Below are 26,673 nucleotides of genomic sequence, written 5' to 3'. Positions count from 1 at the left end.
AAATTTGTTCTGCATCTGTTGTGCTTCTTAGAATACCTTGCTGGGCTGCCTTTCTGCAGGAGGCACTTGAGGACGCCCTGTCTCGTGTCATCATTGGGAATTCTGGTGGCTTCTGTTTTGTCGTCATTGCTTATTTGGGAGCATCACGGTTGTAGCTGCATTTCTCCTAATGTTTTCTCTATGCTGGAGGCCCGTCGCTGACCTTGTTTTGGTGTTAGAAGAGCTCACATTAGTAAGAATGTACGACATCCCGGGTACCATAGTAAGCACCCACCTAGATTGTTTTATTTAATCTGCATAGCAACTCTGTGAGGTAGGACTCACTATCTCCATTTTATACTCAAGAAAACAGAAGCTTGAAGAAGTAACTTCTTCAGAATCTTGTAACTCTTAAAGGGAAGAGCCAGGACGCTCTACTTTGTCTTGCTCCAGAGACCGCGGCCGCGCTTTTAACCACAACTGTGCTGTGGTTTTGAGGTGTCATTTCTATAGCTTATTAGTGACAGGTTCAAATATCTTTGAGGTTCAGAGCCACTGCTTCTGGGTCAACCAGTATTTCTCCCACTGTCAAGATCAAGAGCTATTTCTTGCTTGCTCTGTTAGTTAGACTGATGCCACTGAGAGTAGGTAAGCATTAGGAGATACCTGGTTCCCTTTTCTTCCCTTTGCTAGATACATGTGTGCCTCTGTGTGTGTGCATTTGACAACACATAGCTTTATTTTGGCAATACCTCAAGATCCAGCCAAATGACATCATAATAATTATGTCTGTGACATTAATTTTAAGGCAGAGTCCCTTTAAAAGTCCCTTTTTATTGCCCCTTTTTGGAGAGTCACTGTGTGTGTGTGTGTGTGTGTGTGTGTGTGTGTGAGACTCACTTGTTCTTTGTCTTGGGATTAGCCAGGGATGCCCCTGGAGGGGCCCTCCTATGAAAAACGTGGGGAAAATTGGGCAGGCGGCATCTCCCCCATACTCTGCTCCAGAATGTACTCCGGTTCCCTAGTTCCCAAGGGAAATGACTTCTTAAACCTTGTTTCAAGTAGGTCCCAAAGATGTCTCATCTGGAAAGCATCGAGCATCAAATAAGCTTGGGTAATGCTTCTCGCTCTGGATCCCAGTTAATACCAGCATGGAAAGTCCAGGGAAATCTCGAGAAAAAAAGGGGGGTGTGTGTGTGCGCGCGTGTGTGTGCGCCTTAGGTTTCCTTCATTCTTAGACTTTTGAGTCTCTTCTTGACCCTTTTTGGTGAACAGTTTAGTTACTGGAGGAGCATTCCTGGGTGAACCTTATTCCAGGCTATTTGATGTTTTTGATGAAATGAGCACAGAATGAGAGATGGCCCTGCCAGGAGCATGGAGGAAGCCTGCTCCATGTTCTCCTTTTAACACAGCGTAGCAACTGAAGAAATGATGTAATCAATTCTCTTTGTGGTGTTCTGTTTTCTGCCTCTTCCCGGAAGAGAGTTGTTAAATGAGTTTATTTTTAAAGTCAACGGCCAGTAGGCATGCTGGGAATGATGGCTCGGGGGCGTGTTCTCAGGCATAGTTTATAGCTGAAAGTACTACATTTCATAATTTCAAAAATGTTCTAAGTGAATTTGGTCTTCTAGTGAGAATTGCTTAATGATTAGCCAATGGCATGTTTTGGGGATATCAGAACAGCTGGGATAGCCATGCAGGAAACCCATGTGTCCACACCCTTCCTCAGCTGGTGGGAGAGGAAAGGGGCAGGGGCAGGCTGGAGCCGCGGCTTGCTGATCTCCACGCAAGGAGGAGGCTCTGGTGTGGATGACGGGGCAACAGGTTCATGGTGGTTTTAGGAGGGTTGGGTCTGGTCGGGGGAGAGCAGAGTGGTAATGGGGAAAGTCTTTTCCGTTAGAACAGGCTTCTAGAGCTTCAGCACTACTGACCTTTGGGGCTAAGTAACTGTGTTATCGGGGCTGTCCCATGCATTAGAGGATGTTTAGCAGCGCCCTTGGCCCCCGCTCACTCCATTATGTGTCAGTAGCTCCCCTCACCTCCCGAGAGTGGAAACCAGAAGTGCTGCTGGATATGGCTAGATACCTGTGGAAGTGGTGGTGGAGCAAAGTCTCCCCTGGTGAGGGCCACTGACTTAACGCCTTGCAGCAAAAACAAGACTTCAGAGCTTTGGGTATAGTGAACATTCTCCGAAGACGGACGGACCTGTTCCACAAAGATGCATCATTGAACTGTAAACCCTCCAAGAAGTGCGAGATCCTTCAAACTACTAGTTTTTTCTTACATGTCTCCTAATCCTGGAAGCCTCAAAGAGGTTTGCAAATATTTTAAGTATTGTATTAAAAAAAAAAAAAGCTGTTAAATGAACGAGAATAAACAGCTATATAGATTGGGGCATTTCAAGGACAAAGGATTCTGTGTGGGATTTAGGATTTCAGCGAATAATTTTAGAAGGCTTACTCAGGTGACAAGGGAAAATTACTTTGAAGTTCTTTTTTCTATCCTCAAAATATCACTTCTCACTTAGCAGATCTATACTTTGCTTCAAGCTAGAATTGTTGAGCTGCTACTTAAATGCATGGTATTTATAAAATGCCAAAGGAATGCTTCATGAATTTTACTCCTAAACTAGGAATCTTTTGTTTTTAGTACTTAAATGGACAAGTAAGTGATTTCTTAGTTTTGAAATACTAGAAATCATCAAACATGCCTCCTTAAAAAAAAAAAGGCAGTTTATAGTCAACAGTGAAGACATTTGTAATTTTCCCCAGTGCTTTCTCAGTGTGAAGCTGTGAATAATCCACTTCAAGCAGAGACTGTGATGAATTTTCCTGAAGTTTATTAATGGTGACAGGTTCAGGCCAGACCTTTCCAATATCTATAAACTCATTGATGAATTAGTAAATTGCCAACAGAAGTGTCTTTTTTTTTTTTTAAAGATTTATTTATTTATTTTATACAAGCACTGGGTACAGTCAGAAGCGTGGGAGGGTGAGAGAATTTACCAGAGCGGGGAGCAGAACAGGCAGAAGGACCAAAGCACACCGCTGAGGGGAGCAGTGGGCAGCAGGAGAGGTCTGCGTACCATGGCACCATGTGGGACCCTCGCCAGCAGCTGGGGATCGAACCGGTGCTGCAGAAGACGCGGGCAGCTGCGCCACCAGGAGAGGCCCAGAAGTGTCTTTTAGTGAAAAGAATGTATGTCCAATGAGAAGAAGACTTGTGCAAAAGTACCTTTGACAGAATTGCCAAGATCGATGATTTTGGCTATCTCTAACTTCCTGGGAAATGTAAACTCCCATTTAATTTTCTGTAGATGTGAGATTTTTGAAAATGGGGCCTTCCTGGTGGCCTAGGGGTTAAATCTCAGCTCTATCACCACTATGGCCTAAGTTCAATTCCCAAGCAGGGAGTGAACCCACATATGGTGTAGCAGACCTCTCCTGTCTTGCCCGCTGCTCCCCTCTGCAGTGTATTTCAGTCAGTTTGCCTGTTCTGCTCCCCACTTTGTCTCTGGTGAATCCTCTCACCCCCACACCTCTGGCCTATGCACCGGTTCTTCTACACAAAAAAGAGAAAATGCAAGTCTACGCTCAAGTGGATGAATTTTGAAAAACATTTTTCTCCTGCCCTTTGTTGATTCAGATGTCCAAAGTCTGTATTGTGCATCCTTCTAAGTCGTCCTATGAATCTTACATATCAATGCATTTTACACATCTTACATATCTATGCATGTACAAAAATGTGATATGCTTATTTTTCCTCTTTAATTTTGATGTAGTTTATGTATTGTTTTACGACTTATTTTCACTAGATGGTATATCTTTATTCTGTGTCATTATCTGTAATGGCAGTACTTCACTTTTAATGACTGCATAGTACTTCATAAAAAAGGTTGTACCATGAACAACATGAGTATGATTAACATTGCTAAACTGTATACTTAAAAATGGTTAAGATGGGGGGGTGGTTAAGATAGTAAATTCTATGTTATGTGTATTTTACCACAATTGAAAGATTTAACACAGTCTTTTCCCTGTTGATGGTTATTTACATATTTTCCAGTATTGCAGATAACTGTACCAAACAGTTTTCTACATTTGCTCGTCACATCGGAAGATTTTCTTTTGTTAAAATCATTACTCATGTACCCTCAGATCATCAACATGTCTAGATAGAGTAGGATCCTGGCCCATTTTTCTTTGGGAACGACTAAGGAAAGAGCAGATGTTTTTCTGAACTGTAAGTATTTGTTGGTTGAGGCTGTGTTGTTGGACAGAGAGAATCCCTTAATCTCCTTAGCTGAAGGTTTTCTTTTATTAGCTCATGAGCTCAGTGGGCACTAGGGTGTAGGCCATTACCCTGCGCTCCCTTTCTCTTACCACACACTAGGTACCTGTGGAGAGGGTCAGCGCAGGTATATTACCTGGTCCCTAAAGGCATTCCTGGTGGTGAAGGGAAGGAGACCTCTGGGGAGGACTGAATTCTGGTGGCTGGGTTAGGTGACTTACTCCGTGACACCATCGCAGGCCAAGGGGACTTCTGGCAGAGCTTGGCCAGCTGTGCAGGTCTGTGACCCAGCTGTGCAGGTCTGCGTGCAGTGGTTTGGTGTTGAGTAAACTCTAGTTTCTGTGGTTGAGTTTTCCTATCAGAGCCATCATTTTGAAGTGCTAACCCGAGGGCAGTCCTGCCTTTCAATGTACATTCTGCTTTCTAAAGAAAAACATGAGACAGGTATTTTGGGAAGCTTTGTGTGTTCAGTAAGTAGATATTCCACTGTTGGAGAAGCTTAAAACTCACAGCAAGTCAGCACCATTCTATTTTTGACTCTTGTGAGAAAAAGAAAACACTGGTCATGTGGATTGACTGGAGTTGCTTAATTTGGGTATGTTTGAGGCTGGTTTAGTCACAGGGTGATCCAGCACCCAGGGTCTCCTGCGCTTTGGGTGGGTGAAATGTTCTGATGGGAGAAGAGACGGCTGTGGTAGGAAAGCTGCAGGGCAGTGGTGGCAGCCCTGGGCTTTGACCTCCCATGCAGGCCTCCACGGAGACACCAGGGATCATGCAGCTTCCCTGGCTGGGACCCAGCAGTGTCCGTCACGGGGAATCACTGGCACTGCTAACGGAGGTGAACTGTCCTCTTCAAAAGCTAGCCCCTCTCTGAATGCTAGACACCGTGCCTAGCTGGTGTGTGTGTGTGTGTGTGTGTGTGTTTGTCTTTCCACTTCCTGAGGAAGTGCCTGGGCGGCCAGCTCCCTGTGGCGTCCCACGGGGGCTGAGGAATAGAACGAGCAGGCATTGATTTTCCTCTGAGCAGGCGCTTTGGAATTAAAGGATCCTGCAGAGTGATCTGTTAGGTTAGTGCCCTGCTTTATAATGGCTTCTTACTGCCCTACTGTTTACTGTTCCCGTTGTCTCTCAGTGGATGGTCAAAAAGCTGGGAAATCAGCACATTGAAGAGCAGGACTTCTTGTCTCTTTGTGACGGGTTTGTGGGATTATGCTTAGATCTAAGTTCTGAGAACTCAGGATATTTTAAAGGAAGTTTAAGCCCTTGGCTAATAAAACACAACCTTCATGGGATATTTAATTTTGCCGAGGCAAAGTCAGTATGAAACTTCTAGGTAGTTCATTAATAGAGGCACGCGTGGGAAACTGGGCATTTTGGAACTTACATGTGACTTAAGCAAACTACAAATCAAAATCAAATGTTCCGTCGGGTAACTCCCTGTAGATGGAAGACCACACCGAGTGTATTTTGTACATGCAAATTGGATATTTTCATTTTGACTTTGCTTTTTCAAAAATGAAAATGTTTATGACTCGAACTTTTCCTTCTCTCCCCTTCAGCATATTGTGGGCCATATTTTCTCATTCCTTCATTTAATAGTTAAGTGGTCTGAATTTACCTGGAGAGAGAGGTCTAAACTCATTCTGGGCCCTCCTGTTTTAAGAGTGCTGCTTTCCCAGTATATACCTTAAATTCTCTTGAGATTTTAATATAACTCCCTTCCCTTTGATATAATTCCCTTCCTTTTTTTTTTTTTTTTTAAGATTTATTTGTTTATACAAGCACTGGGTACAGTCAGAAGCGCGGGAGGGTGAGAGGATTCACCAGAGCGAGGAACAGAACAGACAGACTGACGAAGTACACTGCTGAGGGGAGCAGTGGGCGCACGTGGCAGGAGAGGTCTGCTCGCCACGTGGGACCCTCGCCGGTGGCCAGGGATCGAACCAGTGCTGCCGAGGCATCGGGCAGCTTCGCAGCCCAGCGCTCAACCGCTGTGCCACCAGGGGAGGCCCATAATGCCCTTCCTTTTGATACAAACTTTATCCATGTTTTTTTACTTTCCTATTTTACTTGCCTCTTGATGAATAGACTGTATATACCTTTTTAAATAAATAGTTATTAACAAAGCCCCTTATTACATTATACATGCTATTTAAAAGGATTTTTTTTTTCCTTAGAGGTGGCGCAGGTACTTAAGAAATACACACTCCTAAGAAAAATTAAGTACTGTCATCATTACCTAGTTGTCATCACCTGGGTTGATCTGAACTTTGCTTCTCTGTCACCCTGGGGGCTGTCACTGTGCCCAGGGCTTCAGTTCCCTTATCCTTGTCACTGGAAACAAGGGTGGTTATTGGTTACTACCTCCTTAATGACTTCCAGTTGTTTTTTTTGACCTTTAACTGTACTTGATACCTACCTGCAAATATCCCCCTGAAATACGAAAGGAATTCTTTTCTGTCTCCCATCTTATTTGAAAAATTTCAAATATAATGAGACGTATAACATGAACGATGCCTTATGTCAGGCACCCCTCTGCCCTCACCAGCCCTGTGCGAACGGTGCACGTCTCCTCCATTCCTGCCCCTCCCACCTCCTCGTTCCTTCCCCGCAGCCTTCTCCCTCCTGGTAGGTACTTGGCTGTTCCTGTCCTCTTTGAAGGGTCCTGGGACCTTGAACTTAGGAACATTAAAACATCTCCAGATGAAAGTGAATTCTGCCATACAAACGGAGTTCAAAGTGTTCTTTTTTTAATATATATTTTATTATCTATTTTTTTACATTATTTTTTCATTTTTGCGCAATGTATGCATTTTCGTCTTGGTTATATTCCCCATAAAGGTTCCCACCTCTTAAAGTGTTCTTATACTTGGTTTTGGTCTATGTTTTTGCATATATTTTAAGACTTAAATGAGAATCTACTTAGAGCAGGTTTGACTCGGGACCTGGGAGAGCTAACTGGCCAACCCTTTTGCTTTGTCGCCCATACCACTTCTTTCTCATCCTCCTGTGACAGGAAACCAGCTCACCCTCACTCCGAAGCCTGGCGCTCTTCTAAGTTCACATTTTCCTTGAGTGGGGGACATAGTTTATTGTTTACAGAACATTTCCTTCAGATTAAGATTCCCTGGGAAAGTGAAAGTACTGAAACACCAGGCACGGGGAGAGATGTGGGTGCATGTTTATCCGTAGGCTTCATGGATGGAGGTTGTGTGGTCTCTTGATGGATGAAGTGACGGGAGCTGTTCTTTGAGACATGTTAAGCATAAAGAATCTAAGAACATGGGAAAATGATTTTAATGTCTGCTGCACTTTTGTTTTAATCACATGATGTAAAAATAGATCTTCAGAATTTTGAAGCAAATGGGTGAGACTTGACACTATATACCTTAAAGGTTCTTTTTTGAAGTGTTCTTTGCAAGAATTCTTTAGGAAAGCCCTTTTGTGGTTTCTTGCGTTGGCTTTAAATTCTTTGTAGAGTATGAAAATCTAAATTGGAAGTGTACTCATGAGCAATGACTGCATTGAATTAACATGGACACACGTCTTTGACAGGATGGCAACATGTATAGATATGGAAGGATGTCTGCTATATTGTCTAATGTGAAAAAAAGCTTTGTTAAAGTTGAGCATAGGCACATTTATGCCTGTGTGGGTGTTTAGAAGTCTATGCCCTGAATGTTATCTGAGCTCTTTTCTGACCCGTGTCCCTCCTGGAAGACTTGCTTTCTATTGCTTACACTTCTGGATTTTAGAGTTTTGACAAAGCATACAGTACTCTTACAATAAAACCATCTTAAAAATCTGGGAATGAGAGATATTTTGAATAAATGACAGCCTGTTGACTAAATAAAGTGGTTGCAGAGGCTCTGGACATTCAAGTTGGAGTAGCGATGTTCCCATCGAGGTTTGAATCTAAGAGGAAAAATTGGCTGGAATGCCCCTAAATGGAGTGTGAAAAAGACAGGAGTGAGAAGCCACCACTGCAGCTAAAGTCTCACAGAACTCCAGGCTCTGCTGCAGGTGGGTGAAATAATGGGGTTCTCCAACCGTTTTTTCTGTGGTGCTCAACACACACAGGAAGTTGTAACAAATACTTGGCAATAAACTGATAGGAAGCAAGTTATTCCAGGCTATCAAATCAGCAACTTGTGATTTGTGCATCAAAGATTTAAAAAAAAAAGAAAAGAGTAATTACACGTTTCTCTGTTACTTGAGATGTCAATGAATCTTTTTCCTATAATGGAGTAAGTTAATGGTTCCAGCTTTCAGAAGTGAGATAATTGGGAAGATTTATTAATACATATTTTTGGACCTACGTGCTCATTAATTAATATACTGGACCTTCTTGAAGTCCTAGCTTAACTATGAGATGGTTGGCTTTAAAATTCTGTTTTTATCTGTAAAGAGTTTAACCTGCTATTTCCTGTGGATAAGCCAGTGAGAGCAGCGTTTGTGTGGGGTACCTCTGTTTTTGATTAGCTGATGGTACTGGAATCTGGATCTTTCAGAAAAACAACAACAACATCAAAAACCCAAAATGTTCACAGGGCTTTTTGAGGCTTTTTCCTTCTCCTGTGTTCATGGTTTCCTGTGATTACAGATTCAGCCACTGGAGTGGCTGAGAGGCCCCACACCCTTGTCTGTCTTACCAGTAGAACTTTTGTAAAAGATTCTATGACATTCCCGTTGTCACAGTCCATCATTTGTCTTTTCAGTCTCATCACTTTTGCACAGGAGCATAGACAGTAATTCTCACCCGAGAGAGCCTTTCGTCTGTTTAGGAAGGGTTTAACTAATAAGTGAAAGTAATATTCTTACTCATCAAATCAAATCAACCATGGCTTGTTCTGGGTATTAATTTGCTAGACTTTGAGATTATTGATGTTCTTATGCTTCCCTGAGGATTAGTCATTTTCTGCAATTCGGCTCCTCCTTTCATCCACTTGGTTTCCACTAGCCTCCAGGCCACCCTCAGTGGTCAGCCAGTCCAGAGTGAACCTAGCAATTTCCTATAGGTATTTTGGCAGCTTCAACTAGGTTAATATTGTACCCTCCTACAGTATTTTTTTAAAAAAGATTTATTTATACATACAAGAGCTGGGGTACAGGCCAGAGGTGCAGGGGGCGAGAGGATTCACCAGAGACAGAGCGGGGAACAGAACAGGCAGACTGAAATACACTGCTGAGGGAAGCAGCGGTCAAGACAGAAGAGGTCTGCTGTGCCATGTGGGCAGCAACCTGGCCAACTGGGGATCACCCTCATGCTGCAGAGGCTGCGGACAGCTTCACAGCGCTGCGCTCAACCCCTTGTGCCACCAGGGAGGCTCCCTTCAAGAGTATTTTAAAAGTTAATGTACATGAAGGTTGGCGGCCGGGGCGGGGTGCGGGCTTTTGGAATCATATGAGGTGCATGTAAGACTTGGAGAAAAATTAGACTTTGGCACCTGACAGCAGAGGTCAAAAGATGATGCCCAAACTTGCCTTGTTTCCCCACATCCCTGTGTCCCGGGACCGTGGAGCAGAGGCTCTGGGCTCTCCGGTGTAGATTGTCATCCAGCTGGCTTGTTACACCTGGAGAGTCTAACACAACCAGTCACTGTGGGATTGGTAGTGCTCTGCGGAGGAGCCTGTGTCCCCTTAGTCGCCCGCCCGCGCCTGCTTTGTGTGGTGGTGTCTGCTTGTCGACTGCAGCCAAAGACCCTCGCCTCCATAAAGCGGTGTTTCCCAAAAGGGGGAAAAGCAAAGTCCAGAGGTCAAATAGACTTGATCAACTTTTCAGGCTCCAGCCCTGGTGATTTAAAATGCCCAGTACTCTGTTAAAGAGCTCAAAAGGGGATGGGATAAAAATTAGGGGAAGTCCTGGGAAGGAAGACCATGGACTCTTTTCTTCCGCCTGCATCTGTCAGAGAACCCGTGCTGGGAACCATGAGGTGGAGCTGACTCACTAGCTCACCGGGGCCTCCTCCTTGACCTCACAGTGACGTCACAGCACAGCTTGGACGGTGTCCGGTGGGAGTGTTGAAAGCACGGGTGGGCAGATGCTAAACTTCTGGACGGCCCCCTTTCAGACTCTTTGTCAGCCTGTTTCCTTAACGGTGTCCAAAAGGTGCCACGCATTAGAACACATTTCTAAAACCCTCAGTTTCCAATTCGTTTGTCTTCCCTATTCAGTGCAGTAGGGTTTTTAAGAAATGGTGGTAAAATACACATAAAATAATATTTTCATTTTAGCCATTCATATGTATACAACAAAACTTTTTCATCACTCCCATTAAAAATAACTCTCCCTTCCTACCAGCCCTTGGCAACTTCTGTTCTCCTTCCTGTTTCTGTGAATTCCTGTCCTAGGCCCCTCATCTGAGCGGAAAGTGCATTTTTACCGGGCGCGTCTGTTTCGCGCTGGTGTCTGGGTGGGCAGGCGGGGTGGGGCTGCTGCCCAGGCCAGGAACCTCCAGCCACTGGCTTCTCACTGGAACCCTGTGTTTCCTCTCCCTGCACAGCTTTTGGGCCTTACATTTGTGTGTCTTACTGTAAACTGGCTCAAATCATTCTTCAGGGGTATTTTACAAATAAGCCAGCACATGATATAAGTAAATACTGGAAAGAGAAATACATTGGACAGATTGAACAAAGCATGTTAGGAGGATTCATCAGTGGTGTTTTCCGGAGGCTTTGAGGAGAAAGAAGGAAGATTAGAAGGGGGAAAGAAGGGGGAATAGAGCAGCTCAAGATCAGCCAGCAGAAGGGCATGTTGGAAGACAAGACCCCACCCTGTGTGACCTTGGTTTTGAACCGGGCAGCCTGGTTCGCTGGAGACAGAAAAGGCTACGCAGACCTCCATCCTGCAGAGGGCTTTGTTCTGGGGTCAGGTCTTAGGTCGTAGCTCTTTCTTCTTTCTGTTGTGCCCTCCCAGGGCTTGAACAGAAACACAAAAAATTTCTCTGGATTGGAGTTTCTCTTTGATACTGGATTCTGACTAAGGAGGGGCTGTTCCTAACATTTCCTTATGTGTGCCTTTAGCTTTTGTAAGTTAGATGAGAGCTCAGCTGTTCCTGAATTAAGCAAGTAGTTTTATAAGCCATGTAGTTTTCTGGAATATAGATAATGTAGTTGACTTGTGAAATCTTTCTGTTCACCTCCCTTGCCCCCTCTGTCCCCCACCGTCCCCTAATTCTCACTGATTGAGGAGCCTTTCAATGCATGGGGGGGTGGACGGGGGACGGGGGACGGGAAGGAGAGACCTAAAAGAAGAAAAATACATTTAAGATCCTTTCTGAATATTTGTGAATCCAAATTTTGTAATTAGAAATGACTATTTCTGGGTTTTTAGTTATAAAACAATTTATATAACAAATTGGGATAATGGAATTTGCTGTATTACACTGTAAACAGTTTTGAGGTGCAGTAACACCCTAAGGGTTATGATTAGTGAACTCGTCTTGCTGTGACAGATCTGCTACTTGCGTCAGGAAAATCTGTGTTTATGCATTTTTTGGAGAAATGAGACTGGAGCAAAATGAGTTTTACTCTTTATTCGTATTGAGGAAAGAGATGGGAAGATCGCTGTTTGACACCTTTTAATGATTTTAATTTGTCAGTTATTCATGTACATAGATTTTTAAAAAACCAGATCATACATTCCAGCCCTGATCCCTGTAAGACACTTATTTTCGATTCTTTGTTATCTTCTGTTACTGACTTTGTTATTTCTAAATAATATGCTGACATTGCTCCATTTGGACTTGCTCATTTTAGATCCTGCCTCTTTTTTTTTTTAATCTTTTTCTATTTTTTTTTTCATTTTTTTTATTTTAACATTTATCATTTTTTACATTAGATCCTGCCTCTTGTGATGGTTTTTTCCAGTAGAGGGTATGAGCCTGGGCAGTGAAGCCGGAAAGTGATCTGGTTCTCTGCCTGTCCCTGTCACTGGCTGGTTCTGTGTCCTTGAGTAAGATACTTAAACTTTGTCCGTCTCACATATAAAGCAGGAGTAACAGCGCTGATAATGGTCCCCCAGGCCTGCCCTTAATATTGACGGGCCTGGGGCAGGAGAACAAATGGAGGCCAGATGGCTAAATATTTAAAGGGTATAGTGAAATATTTAAAAGGTATATTTAAATATTTAAAAGGTATATACCATATGCCTAAATATTTAAGAGGTTTAAATCAAGCTGTATCCATGGCATAGCCTCTGTTCTTACCCCGGACCTTGAAGTTATGCCTAAGCCTTCCATCAGACCCAGAACTGAAGACGCTCTATTCCTTGGACCTGCCTGTCCCCGTGTGACAGCAGGAATCTGCTCAGGAGGAGACCGAGCCTGGACCCGCTGAACCTGCTGCAGACACAGCTGCTCAGCCTCTTTAGGGAGCCTGGCTGGGTAGATTCTCCCTCCAGGGTGACTTTCCCACTTGACATTCCTGACTGACGTTTCCAGACAGTTGTGAGCACCTCCAGCCAACACCTCCTTTCCTGGGAGCTCAGCTAACTCGAAAGGTGTTAACTAGTCAGATTTTGGACCAACTGGATAGAACTTTCAGTGTTCGTGATTTTTCTCTGCTGTTGTCCAGATCTCTCCTCCTGTGTCATACCCCGATTTCCTCGACTTTATTTTTTTCGCTGTTTTCTCTTTTATTTCAACTTTTAATATTTATCATTTCTTTTTTTTTTTTTTTTTTTTTTTTTTTTGGTGTAGAACTGAGGTGTAGGCCAGAGGTGTGGGGGGTGAGAGGATTCACCAGAGACAGAGTGGGGAGCAGAACAGGCAGATCTATGGAAATACACTGCTGAGGGGAGCAGCAGGTGAGACAGGAGAGGTCTGCTGCTCCATGTGGGTAGCTCCCTGGCTGGGCACAGGCTGGCTGGCTGTGGCCAGGCCATAGAGGTGATAGTGCTGAGATTTAATAACCCCTAGGCCACCGGGGAGGCCCAAGTTTATCATTTCTAACAGTTGCTTCTTGTTTTCTGAGTGTTACTTCTTTAAGGCTTCATTTTGGAGGCTCCCAGAAGGGGGAGAGTGTTGGAGAGCAAAGGGGAGGGGGCTTTGGTGGTGGGCCTGCTGAGGTGACACACCTCTGAAGAGGTGAGAACCTATTCCCCTAAATCATATACAATGTTGCAAACTAGTGCTACCTTAGTAGACATAATTAAAAATAAAAAGAAACTATACGCAACAATTAAAGATTTAACTAACAAGACAAAACCTTCCTGTTCTTTCTCTGAGGATGTTAATTGTATGTATAATCCTGCACTCTGTGTAGTCTCTCTCTCTTTTTAAAATTGATTTTACTGTTTCCGCCTCTTACTTTGGAGGCTCCCTGTCTTACATGAGGACCAGCTGGGGAAGCTCTGCCTGCCCCGTGAGGCCTGCCCTTTGGGGTGGCTTCTCTGTGGGTGGAGCAGGGCTCCTCATTGAAGGGTCCCACAGGTCGGCTTCTGGAATCTTGCCTCCAGAGTTTCTGTGTTAGGAAACCCATCCATTCTGCCACTGGGGAATGAATGTGGCCGTCGGCCTTTGGGTGGAGAAACGGAAGCTGGGCTTTCCACCCCGGGCTCAGGGTCCTGAGCCTGCACAACTTGGATGAGGCAGAGAAATTTCCTCTCCTTGCCCAGCTGTCCCAGATGCCCCGGGACCCTGCAAGGGCTCTGGACACCCATGGCCATGCCCGCATTTTCAGTGCCACCCCACGTCGTCCTTAGGTGCCGGGTGTGTCCTTTGCTGATTGCCAGGCTGGGCCTTCTAAGGTCCCTCCGCCTGGCTATCCCGCTGTGGGCGGGCATCTTCGGAGAGGCCTGGGACTCCCCGCTCCCCCGGTGAGCCAGCCGGCCTCTGCCTTTCCCAAGCCTCCACTGATGTCTTTCTCGTGTTGGCTGACTCCATTCTTACTGCCATGTCCTCCATGTTCTTGGTGACAGCTGGACTGCGCTGCCGTTCACACACCCTAGACCCTCCCTTCCAAGGGCCCGGGGCAGGGGCTTCCAGCCTGTCACGGACAGCGTGACTTTCCTGTCACTTCAGGACCTTTTCATCTCCTCAGGAAGAGCCTGCCCTTAGCTGTCTCCCACTCCTTCCAGCCGGCCTGAGCAGCCACGGTCTCCTTCCTGTCTCGCTGGCTATTTATATATCTAAAAAATACTTTTAAATGTCATCTTTGTAGGATATCCGGAGGAGCGCTGCCATCAGCACTCTCTCACGGGAGGGTCTCTCCTTGTGTAAAACAGCAAAATGCAGAAAGCGTTCTGCCTGCTTGTCTGTGTGTCCGGGGCACTGGCTGACTGCAGTGCTCTGACAGACGTGGGGACCTTTTCTCTGTGGGGCTCGCCCCCTGCCCCCCCTCACTCCCTTTACATGACCTGACTTTGGTCCTTTGGAGCTGGGAATTGCCGAGCCTGGTCACTAGCCGCCGAGTCCCCATGACTCCTGCAGTTATGTGTCCAAAGGCTGCTGACCTGGGAGCAGGAAGGTCAGCCTGAGTCCAGGCCCCGTAGTGTCCTCTGGGTGGAGGAAGTGGCGGCCACGTGCGGTGTGACAGAAGTGCTCCTTGGTCACTCGCTGGGTCTTCCCATCATGCCTGTACTCAGCACCTGCTCTCTGGAGGGCATCACTGTGGGCAGATGTAGAAAAATGGACTCTTGGACACTGACAAACCACTCAGGGAGAGGAGACGAGCATCAGGGCCTGGTGCGGATGCTGAGGAAGGCGCGCTTGGGAGTGGGGTCGCATCTGAGCATCACTTCGGGCTGGTGCTGCGAGTGTTATTGGTCCCTGTGTGGGGCCGCTGCCCAGTCCCTCTTAGAGGCTGCAGGCTTCTGCGTTGTCCCTGCTCCTCACTCCTGTGTCTGGCGTGCCAGGCTGTGCTGTGCTCCTCTGCCCCATGGCTGCCTCCCCTCCTGCTCCTCCTTCCTGGAGAGCTACTGGGTATGCAGAGAACCCGCAGCCTGGTGAGGCCTCTCAGCCCACTTGGGCTTTGTGTTTTCCGCTCCTGTTCTCCGCCAGTTTCTCTGAGAGTGTGGGCTTGGAGCGGGGACCCGCCCCTCCTGGCTTGTCCTTCCCTGTACCCCTGTCGTGCTCTGGCTGCTGATGGTGGTGCTCAGATCTGGGGTGTGGTCTGGCATCTGGGGTGCTGTGCAGTCAGTGTGTGCACGAGGCCTGCAGGTGCAGGTCAAACGAGGCAAGGTTGGAGAGGTCAGAATGGCAGCCGGTCCTGGGAGACACTGTGCAGGTAAGGGGGAGGGTCCTTGGGAGTGAGCAGCACACGTGGAGATGTTTGTTTTATGAGTTGAAACTTTGCTGCCTTTTAAGAGGAACTGTATATCTCTCCATGTCTAACTTTAGGGGAGCCTCTCCTGGTTAGGCCCAGTGCCTGATTCTGGAGTAGGACAGGAGGCCCAGCCACAGGGGGATGAGAGCCCCCAGAGGTGCAGGGGGTGAGAGGATTCACCAGAGACAGAGTGGGGCACAGAACAGGCAGATCCACTGAAACACACTGCTGAGGGAAGCAGCGGGCGAGACAGGAGAGGTCTGCTGCGCCATGTGGGTAGCTCCCTGGCTGGGAATCGAACCACACATTTTGAGATGAGATGAGGTGAATAACAAACTAACTCTTCCTCTTCTTTTCCTCTCATGAAACCGTGATCACCTCAAAAACACTAAATGTTCTTGTCCCCAAAAACATTTATTCAGTTTTCCTTTCATTTCTATTTTATTATTTGGAAAATAAGCAGAGAAGAAGAAAATAGCATTTTCATGCCTCTGCTTTGGGTGCTTTCCATGTATTTGTTTTCATTTCTATAACAGCTCTCAGATGTGTTCTTTTTAGTGGTTCCCATTTTAGAGATGAGGAAATTGAGGTATTTCTTTCAGAAGAGCTAAGGTCCGGTTCTTACTATACTTGGCTAATGGAGGTTATGTGTGTGTCTGGGAGGTGGAAGGTGAAGCTCTCTGGGGTAAAGGGTAGCACAGAGTAAGCAGAAGTGTCCACAGCAAATACTGCAGGGGGAGCAGAGGGCGAGTCAGGAGAGGTCTGCTGCGCCATGTCGGCTGCTCCCTGGCTGGCTGGGAATAGAACTTGTGCTGCCGAGGCTGCGGACAGCTTCATAGGTTGTGTCTTAACCCTGGCGCCACCAGGGAAGCCCTTAGCAAGAAGAATTTGCACTTCTGAGTGAGAGGATTTTGCAGTTCTTGTGTTTGTATAAATGTGAAAAAAGAGATGGTCCCAAACCAGGGGGTAAACTTAACATCCACAGCCAAGGGAAGTGGGTGGAATTGGTGAATGGAAGAATGAGTGTAGTTCTTTGTTTGAGTACCTGAGAGAATAATGATGTAGAAGAAGGGGAGGCTGATTCTGAAGAGTAGATGGTGAATTCAGTTGAAGACTTGAAATGATTTTGGACATATCTGATTGAAAACGGCGAAAAAGGCACAAACCCCCCACAAAACTGACCCTCTCTGAAGTGAGTCACGTGTTCACCACGTGGGTGTTTAGTGAATATGTATGAATTGTGATATCTGTGTAAAATATGGAAAACATCAGACTTTTGAAGTCTAAACCCTGGAAAACGTGTGTATTTAGACATTGTTCCCCATAGATTTTTTTTTTTTTAATTTTTTTTTTTTTAGAGGCATGTATTTTTATTTATTTATTTGTTTGTTTGTTTTTTGTTTTGTTTTTTTTATTTATACAAGCACTGGGTACAGTCAGAAGCGTGGGAGGGTGAGAGAATTCACCAGAGCCAGAGCGGGGAGCAGAGCAGGCAGAAGGACTGAAGTACACGGCTGAGGGGAGCAGCGGGCGGCAGGGGAGGTCTGCGCGCCATGTGGGACCCTCCTCCAGTGGCCGGGGAGCAGCCGGGAATCGAACCGGCGCCGCAGAGGCTGCGGGCAGCTTCGCAACCTAGCGCTTAACCGCTGCGCCACCGGGGAGGCCCTGTTCCCCATAGATTTTTAAGAAAATTTCATGCTGTATTTGGGGGCAACGGAACTAAATTTTTTTTTTAATCCCTCACCTTCTTTTGTTAATAGCTGGGAGATTTTTTGCTTTTATCATTTTATAGTCTCTTCAAGTGAAATTTAAGTGTTAGTTAAGATGATGTTATGAAATGTGTATTTTACCACAATTAAAAAGGGTGAAATGTATACCTTAATTTGTTTTCCTGTGTGTGCGCCATTAATTACACTGATTATATGGATTTTACTTTTGGCGAAATTTTACCCTATATAATTTATTTAAAGGAAAACAGTTGTTTCTCTTAAGTGTTTTTTGCAATTTTTGGAATTGCAAAACTCAGTTATGTTGCAAGAAGGAAACACGGGCTGTGTTAGAAGATCCCTGAAGGGTGACAGACATTGATTTGTTTTCATGCAAGCTGTACAGCCAGGTCTTAGGAGGGGACTATTTTTTAATTTAATTTAATTTTTTTTAAAGATTGATTTATTTATACAAGAACTGGGGTACAGGCCAGAGGCACAGGAGGGTGAGAGGATTCACCAGAGACAGAGCAGGGAGCAGAACAGGCAGGCAGAGCAAAAACACTGCTGAGGGGAGCAGCGGGCCAGACAGGAGAGGTCTGCTGTGCCATGTGGGAATCTCCCTGGCTGGCCGGGAATCGAACTGGCGCTGCAGAGGCCTTGGACAGCTTCACAGCGCTGCGCTCAACCTGGTGCGCCACTGGGGAGGCCCAGGACTATTTTTTTAATAGGCTATTGTTTTATACAGTAAATTATGAGTGACTCCTTGTCATGTTGCCCACCACTGGGCAAAGAAACAGTAAATCATGTACCTGGCCACAGACCAGGCTGGCTGTGGCAGCGAAGATCACCTGGCTTACTGTGTGTGCAGAAAGCAAGGAGAATGGGAACTTTGGGAAGTTCTTTTCTAATGCGCTGGATCTAATAGTTGCTAAGTCATTTTGATGAGTCAGTGACTGTCCTTGAGGCAGCTTATTGGTAAGAGGATAAAATGAAAATTAAGAGGGAGGGTGTGAAAAAAGAAGGGCAAATTAAGATAAAATGGAAAATTAAATATGTGGAGACATACAGAGCTGTTATTTAAATATCTTAGGCATTATCTGTTGTTTATAATGCCATTGGCCAACATTCTTTGGAAGTAAAAGCATTGCAGTGCTATGCTTTTGGGGTCTTCTGCTGACCCCACTCCCTCTTTGCATTTTAATACTCCTTCCTGCACTCTGACTATTCGTTATTTATCTTACTCACTTAAAAACCTACAGTCGATGCTTTATTTTTTACCTCATGTCTTTTTTCTGTCCTAGGATGTCTCACTGCATTTGGCCGTATCCTCAGGCGCCTCTGAGCTATGACAGTTTCTCAGAATTCTCTTGTGCTTTAGAACCTTTGTGGTGTGACACATACTGGGCATTCTTTTGTGGAATTCCTCATTTGGGGTTCATCTGCTGTTTTCCTCTTGCTCAGGCTGGGGTGAAGTGTCTCTGGGGTAACGTGCTGCTCTCATCCCATCCAAGGACATGCCAGTCATGGCCTTAGCTCTGTTGATGGTGACCTTGGTCTCCTGGTGGGGGTGTAGTGTTTGCCAGGCTTCCCCACTGTAAAGTTCCCCTTGCCTCTCCCCTTTTAAGACCATCCTCTTTGTTTTGTTTTTTTTTTTTAAAGCTTTTTATTTGGAACATTTCTTTTCTTTTTTTTAAAATTTATTTATTTATTTATTCAAGCACCGGGTACAGTCAGAAGCAGGGAAGGGTGAGAGAATTCACCAGAGCCAGAGTGACTGACGAAGTACACTGCTGGGGGGAGCAGCGGGCACGGCAGGCGAGGTCTGTGCGCCATGTGGGACCCTCACCTGCCAGCCGGGGATTGAACCGGCGCTTCAGAGGCTGCAGGCAGCTTCACAGCCCAGTGTTCAACCACTGCGCCATGGGGGAGGCCCAAGACCATCCTCTTTGAAAGAGATGTTTTGGGCATAGGAAGTTAGTCTTCCCCCTTAAAGATGGAGCGTCCACATAAATTATTTGGGATTTTCCTACTCTTCCCATTTATTTGTTCAGTCATTTATACCGATGTGGATTTATGGATATTTATGTTACACTTGAGGTTGTAATTTTTGCTGCTTTGTTATTCAAATTGTGCCAGCTTTGGACATTGTCGCCTCTCACTTGACTTTTGTGTCCCTTTGACATGTCCCTGTCCACGTAGATTTCTTTCTCCAGCACTTTCTTACTTTCTGGCAGTAGAAGCTGCTATAGGTTGCATTTGCATTTGGTGCATTTCCTGCCCAATCTTAGAATCAGCCATTTATCTAAGGAGCCCTGGTTGCTGCTAGTGGAGAATGGAGTTAGAAAGCAAGACCTGGGGCTGGGTATCCTTTGGTTTCTGCCAGGTGCTGTGTTCACCTTCTCGTGGGACCACACCTCCTCCTTTTTCCTATCAGGTATTTCCACAGGATTATTCAGAGACAACCAGGATTTGGTTTTTAAAGCTGTCAGATTTCTAGAATTTATAAATCAATACAAAGTCATCATTCCTGAGATGAAGAGTTGAGCTGTCTCGTTATATGGTCCGAGTTCCAGTATTGACGCGCCACAGGAATCCTGCAATAAAATCAAATTTGGGTTGATGATACTTTCGGTCTGTGATTTATATCTTTTGTGACAGTTTCCAGGAATCTTATGGATTCACAGACCTTAGGGAGATAGTTAAAAAACGTTTTTCAATTAAGTTTTGGGCATTCAGTCATATCACAGCAAAATAAACTGGTGAAGTAAAGTAGATTTGGGACTAGATATTTGCATGAATCATTCCCAGCTTAGGATGCTGCTGAGATGATCCAGAATGCCAGGGTAGTGAGAGGGTTAAGTGAGGGGTGAATTAACTGAAACAATATAAAATTCACATCTTCCCTGCATTTGTCCTTTATGGGAGACACTATTTGAGAAGCAGTTTCTTGCTGTTAAGTGGGAGTGAAATATAAGCTGAAATGAATGTATTTCTCATTACTCATGTCTCAGGACAGATAGAGCAGTACATTAGTTTTTCTTGTTCCCCACGTTAATTATGGATTCCCCCCCCCCCCACTAAGACTCAAAACTTAGAATTTGCTGTAATTCTTCGGGCTTCCTTGGGGAAAACATAGTTTCTAAGGGTGTTGAGGATTCAGGAAGAAACACTCATTATAAGTTCTCATGTCCCCCTCTCCATTTTTATCTGTGGAGGAGAGAGTACCCACTGTTTCTTTAGGGCACAGGGAGCGCTGAGGCCACTGCTGGGGTGGGGAGCAAGGAGGAGGTTTTGCACTCTGTGAAGTGCTGCACCTATAAATTTGTGGTTTGGGGATGCGGAGGTCAGGTGGGCTCAGGTGAGGATGGTCTCACCGCCTGTGGCCTGGGCACATCTGCTGTCCACCTCCCAGGTCCTGACCTGGTGGGTCATTTCTGCGTCAGCCCATAGTTCTGATCGCAACGAAGACACACACTCAGCATGTGTGTGTTGTGTTTACAAGGTGAGCCCCTGACCTGCCACCCCTGGCTCCTCACTGTCACCTCACCCACCTGACCATCCTGCCCACCAGCTTCTCGCTTTCAAATCTGGAGACCCTGCAGTGAGGAAGTTACTGACCACAAATTGTTCCCCACGATTCCTCGGCCAGGCGGGTCTCTTGGCTGTGGTTGTATATAGTTGTTGGGTTGTGGGATGAAAGTAGGAAAATTCCTTCAAGTTCTCCAGCCAGTGGCCATTCCTGTGCTGTGTATTTATGACAAAGTTCCCTCTAAGTAGCTAGGCATCAGCCATCCCGTTCCACTCCCCTGATGCTGGGTATATGCCGATACCCTCACTTTTTTTTAGGAAAGTTTTCTGACAGAGGGAGTGTTGGTGCTGGATTGGAGCAGGAAGGGTGTCCTGGGGCTGGGACATTCTTCGCCACTGTCTGTTCCTAGACATGAATGCATTTTAGGGCACTCGGGATGGATTGTGTGTGTTCTTGTTATTAGGTAAGTGACAAGAGTGTTGTTTCACAGAGCTGCAGAGGTAAATAGCAAATTCAGGGGCCTCCCCGGTGGCACAACGGTTGAGCGCTGGGTTGCGAAGCTGCCCACAGCCTCTGCGGCGCCGGTTTGATCCCCGGCTGCTCCCCTCAGCAGTGTACTTCGGTCCTTCTGCCTGCTCTGCTCTCCCCGCTCTGGCTCTGGTGAATTCTCTCACCCTCCCGCGCTTCTGACTGTACCCAGTGCATGTACAAACAAACAAACAAACAAACAAATAAATAAAACATGCCACTATTAAAAAAAAAAAAGATTTAAAAAAAAAATAGCAAATTCACTGTCTCCCTCCACACGTTCATTCATCGAACAAGATTTTCTTCTGCAATTAGGAAGCAAACTATATGGGGAAAAGCTTAAACTTTGTAATAATAATGTAAAAAATAGGCACATAACAAGGCATCTTTTCCTCACCTTAGATGTTAGCTAATAAATATTTATAAAGTTGGGGACAGGATGTGCTTAAAGGAAGTAATGTATAATGGCAGCGACAGAAATTGGGGCAGCCTCTTGGGAAATCATTTTGACATTTTTATTCATGGATCAGAAAAAAAGGATCTGTGGTTAGATCAAAACTTGCATCCCTCTTCTCAGAGATTTATAATACTCATTAGCATAATAGAGACTACTCTGCCTGAAAGAATTTTGTTCATGTTGGAAAATCCAGCCCTTAATAAACGTATTTCAGTCTTGTGTTTGTGAAAAGCCAAATAAGACCCTACAGAGCTTGTGGCTCCATTTCCTGCTGCCTGACGATTTTCGTGTTTTCTTAGAGAAGGTGAATCTCATTCCCAGATAAGGACTTGGAGGAAGAAAAACAGGTGGGAGGCAACATGTGAGGGCTTTCGTTCAAGTTTGTAATGTTAGGAGAGCCACGTAGAATCTAGAACCAGATCGGGTGACTCTGAGGATAGAGTCAGGGCGAGGTGGAGAGGTGCCAGTTGCCTGCCTTGTGGCTGCGGGCCTGCTGAGGTTGCCTCTGAGCAACGGTGGATGACAGAGTCAAAGGGATGCAGAGGGAGGGGAGAAGGTTGGGGGAGGTCAGATGGCCTCAGGGCAGTGGGGTCCAGGAGAGGAAAGGGTGACTGGCAAGGGCACCCAGAAAGGGTGGGGTGGTGGTGGGGCCGGGTGCAGGCACAGGGGAACAAAGAACAGGATCTGACCCTTTGGGGAGTGTTTCCAGCTATGCAGCGTTTGCTTTATTTCCTTGGGTGGGTTTGTACTATTATGTGACAGCGTGCATCTTCCCTTAATTTTTTATTCTGAAACAATTTTAAGTTTTGGAATAGTTGCGATGATACAAAGATTTTTCCATTACCCTTTCTGCAACCTTCTCTGATCACCTTGTATAATTATAACATATTAGTATTCAAAAAACAGTATCCAAACCTAAAAATTATCGCTGGTACAGTGCTAAGATTATAGATGAGGCCTGTGCAGTGTCCAGTAGGTGCCTTTCTCTGGCCTCAGAACCTGCACTCACAGTTTTGTTCTCCTTCCCTGCCCTGTTCTGCATGGTTATGTCACACACTTGTGACACAGTTAGGTCTCTGTTACAGTTGGGGCTCTTAATCTTTCATGTTGGGGCGCCCCTCTTTCCTGTTTTTTTTTTTTTTTTGAAATTTTGCATGCAGGAAAATGCCTGTAGATGTCCAACCCCCTCCCCCCAATTGTGATATGTATAGAACAGTTCCATGACCCCCAAAATTCCTTGCTACAGTTTTTAATAGGAGAGGATTGGTGTAAAAAGGGCTGTCACTGAGCTGGAGACCCAGGCTTAGACCCAGTGATGGAGGACTTGACGGTGAAGGCAGCCGGTCCAGGAGACAGGACCCAGGGCAGAGTGGCCTGGTTAGGTAGAGGCAGCAAGAGTGACAAGCCCTGGAGGAGAGGGGACGGCTCACAGCGGAGGATGGGCTGGGAAAGCAGGCTGTGCTGGAACAGAGATCTGAAGGAAGGAAGGAAGGGCGTGGGGAGAGGTCTTGCCTGGCACCTGCTGTCTTTGAAGTTGACTGCTGAAAGAAAAAGCAGTGGGTAAGAGTTTGGAAAGGCAGAAACGGCCTGTCCGCTGGCAGGGTGGGAGTTAATAGTAGGAAGGGAGGACAGTGGGGCCAAGTGACACCGAGGACCCTGTGGGAAATAAAGAGTAGGATTTGCTGGTGTCTTTTTGGAGGGTCTTTCTGACCCTGAGTGGAAAAATAGGGTGCTGGTTACTGCTGAGCTTGGGTGCTTGGAGTTGGGGGTGACCTTCCATGAGAGGGAGGGAAGCCAGAGGTAGGCTGGATGTTGGAAGTTGAGCTTCTGGAAAAGTCTGAGCTTTGAAGGGAGGGGGCATGCATGCCTGGGGCAGGGAAGACGCCCGTGAGAGCTTGAGGGAAAAGTGAAGCGTGACCTCAGACAAGAGCTGGGGCTGCTCTTAGTCTTGTTTGTCCCCAGGTTGTGCCTTGACTTTGCCTTTATTCTCAGAAGTATTTGAACTTTTATGTCAATTATGTATCAAATCAGGATTGCTAGGTATCAGCTGAGGAAGAAACACTATCTTGACCAAAGCATCTGTGTGTTGATAATTGGGACCATCACAGTTTATTGAGTGAAACAGTGAAATATTCTGGTTAGTGCACACGGAATCAGTGGGAGATGTGGTCTAGCCTTCACCCCCTGTGCAGAATGTCTTCTCACGCCTTGCACGTTTCCCTGGTGTGGGGCCCCCGTGCTGGGGGGGGGAGGGGGGTAAGTAGGCACCCGTGACTCTCAGTGATCCTGTTCTTCTGGGGGCTCGAGAGGTACCTGCAGACCTGCCTGTTGTTGAGACACACTAAGGGTCTGAGTAGTGTGGAGGATAAAACGAACCCTTCCTTGTTTTCTTGCGTCATGTGCCATGTCATTCTCCAGAGACCCAGTGGCTCCATTTTTCTTGATTTTTATCCCTCAAAACTATACACTTAGACATCCATGCAGGTGTCTATGTTCATTTCTCATCCTGGTGGCATTATTTTGACTCGTAAGTAGCTGCCAGAGTTGGGGCCCCGGCCTCTCTGTCCCCCTTTCCTAGAGAGAAACTGAGGCTGTTTTAAACTCTACAGAACTGACATCTGCCCCCAGCTGGTTTCGGGGAAGTGAGGAAGCAGAGGCTGACTTGCATAACTGAACCTGCTTGGTATTTGGAATGGAATTACAGTGAGAAAAGTTTTCCCTGATAAGCAATTCAGATTGAAGTGGGGTAAAAGCAAAGGTCAGTTGGGGAGAAAGCAGCAGCAAAGGTCAGTTGGGGAGAAAGAGATGTGATTTCTTTTTGTTTGTTTGTTTTGAAGAGGTCAGGACGGAGGCCTGACTGAGAAAGGGGTGGGTGACGGAGGAAGCCAAGGCCTTGCCCGCGGTGGAAGGGGAAATAAGGACGCAGAGAAGGCCGGAGAAGCCAGATCCCTCAAGACATTTAAAACTGGGGATTCCAGGTCCTTTTCCTGTAAGGATCAAATTAAATGTGAAACACTGCATGATACATACATAAGAAACACTTTATATTTGAGGGAAAGATAAGGATGGACGTGAGTTAGAGCCATTCATCTGTTGAATTGCTTCTTTGAATTGAATGGCTTCAATGGCCAGATCCTGCTGGAAAATAGTGAGGAAACCTAGTCTTAAAAGAGAATAGAGGCCTTGTGTTATATAGTTGTTTTATGAAACGTTTGTGTAATACTGTTAAGATGGTCAGCCACTTTGATTTTCCTTGAAATAGGATTATTATGATTTAGAGTATTGATTTTCATTAAAAAAAAATGTTAGTTTTTCCATTTAAGTGGTGAAGTCGATAGGTTTCTACTGGTCCATTGGACTTTGCTTATTCTTTTGTGGAAGTAGAACCTAGGCTGGATGTAGGCTTGTCTCTCTCAGTGGGGTGATTTGAAGTTCGCTTTCCGTGGTTAAGGATCTGCTATGACTGTCTCGCTGCCCTTCTCTGCCTGGAGATTGGGAAACAGCCATGGAGAGCTGTTCTTCACGAGGAAGAATTTGTTGGTTGCAAAATATAGGCAGTCTGATTAAGGAGTGAACAGCGTTTTCTTTCGACTTGATTGTTTTTGACTTTTGCCAACAAAGACAAAATCGCTTAATATAATTTTAAGAGGCTTTGGTAGAAAGGAAATGTTTTGTCTCTTATGGAAGGGAATAAAGGGGTCATGTGACAGACTTCTTTCAGTTTCCTTATTTGTAAACAGGCCGCCAACTGCCCCCGCCCCCCCCATATTTTCAGTGTCTTTGGGTGAAAGGGTTATACGTCAAGCACAAATGTTCCTGGTAAATTGCAGGTTGTTTATATGGGGTTTAGTTTTAAATTAAGACTGTTAGTGTCTTTGAAGGAGCATATATTTTATAGGATATAAATGAAATGAAAGACATTGTTACAATAATGGAAGCCAATTCTGCTTGAAAGTCAGACTTCTTGTACAGAAGGGATGCTAAAACGAGATCTTTCAGTGTTTCAAGAGAGAGAAGATTTGTGTATTGTCTTTAAGCAGAAGAGTATTTTTTAAAACAGTACTTAGCAACCGAGGTGAAAAACTGAAGAAAACTTGCAAGCATAAACATTTCTCATTCTACTTGATGTAACTGAGAAATGAAGTTAAGCTCTAAAACTTTTTATTTTTCCCCAAGTGGAAAATTTGCTCTCGCCTCCAGAAGGTGGGGAAGGAAAGGGTAATAGGACAATGTGATTGTGGGTAGGAAAAACAATTCTATAAACCAAAAAAGAAGCGTGCAGTTATTGAGAGCAGTATTTATTACACCCATTACACAACCCCAGAGCGGGGAGCCGGCCACAGAGACCTCAGGTTTCAGGCGCGGCTCTCTGGCTTTTATGCCCATTCTGCATTTTCAGTCTGTAGTCAGCTTGTCCTACAGGAGAACCAGGAGGACTGATGCACCGTTTTCCGCTCCAGTGCTAGTCCACACTGACCTCTGCAAAGTGTCTGGTGACTTCTGCCTGGATGCCCCTCGACCCCCAGCAGGAAGTACACACCTTGGGTAGCACAGGGGGAGTAGGAGTGGGTGTCATGGATCCCTGCGGAGCAAGAGCCACTCCTGCCTGGGGAATGTCTTCTCACCCCCTGTAGGGTTTGCAGGCCGGGAGGTTGCTCTCTGGTTCCCAAGCCTGAAGTGGGGTCGGTGGGCAGATAGGAAAAGATGGGGGGGTGCGGTGGGCAGGTCCTTTGATGTGGCAGCCATGCGGGGCTGATGTGGTCGTGCCTGAGCACCTGCATGTGGGTGAACCAGGCCAGGCCTGTTAAGCGTACACAGGAGGTCATCAGAATAATTGGTAAGAATACCTGCCAGTGGCCCAGCAAGTTTTGTTTCACATGGATCCCTTTCATCATTTCTTGGGGCGTGTGTCCTGG

General features: G+C 45.7%; 1 protein-coding gene and 1 long non-coding RNA gene across 7 annotated transcripts in view; one reads left to right on the top strand and one right to left on the bottom strand.

Moving 5' to 3' along the window:
* ZNF532 (zinc finger protein 532) overlaps positions 1 to 26,673 on the top strand; it is an 88,089-nt gene that overhangs the window by 12,341 nt on the left and 49,075 nt on the right. The gene's annotated exons all lie outside the window — the stretch shown is intronic.
* LOC129145582 (uncharacterized) lies at positions 26 to 18,596 on the bottom strand. Its single transcript, XR_008551343.1, has 3 exons — positions 18,522 to 18,596; positions 2,065 to 2,184; positions 26 to 202 (listed from the first exon to the last, which is right to left on the bottom strand). It is a non-coding gene; the product is annotated as an uncharacterized LOC129145582 (long non-coding RNA).

This window comes from Talpa occidentalis, unplaced genomic scaffold (assembly GCF_014898055.3).
Source record: "Talpa occidentalis isolate TD23 unplaced genomic scaffold, MPIMG_talOcc4v2.1 talOcc4.13, whole genome shotgun sequence".
Lineage (NCBI taxonomy): Eukaryota > Metazoa > Chordata > Mammalia > Eulipotyphla > Talpidae > Talpa > Talpa occidentalis.
This window is presented reverse-complemented; position numbering and strand designations above follow the sequence as displayed.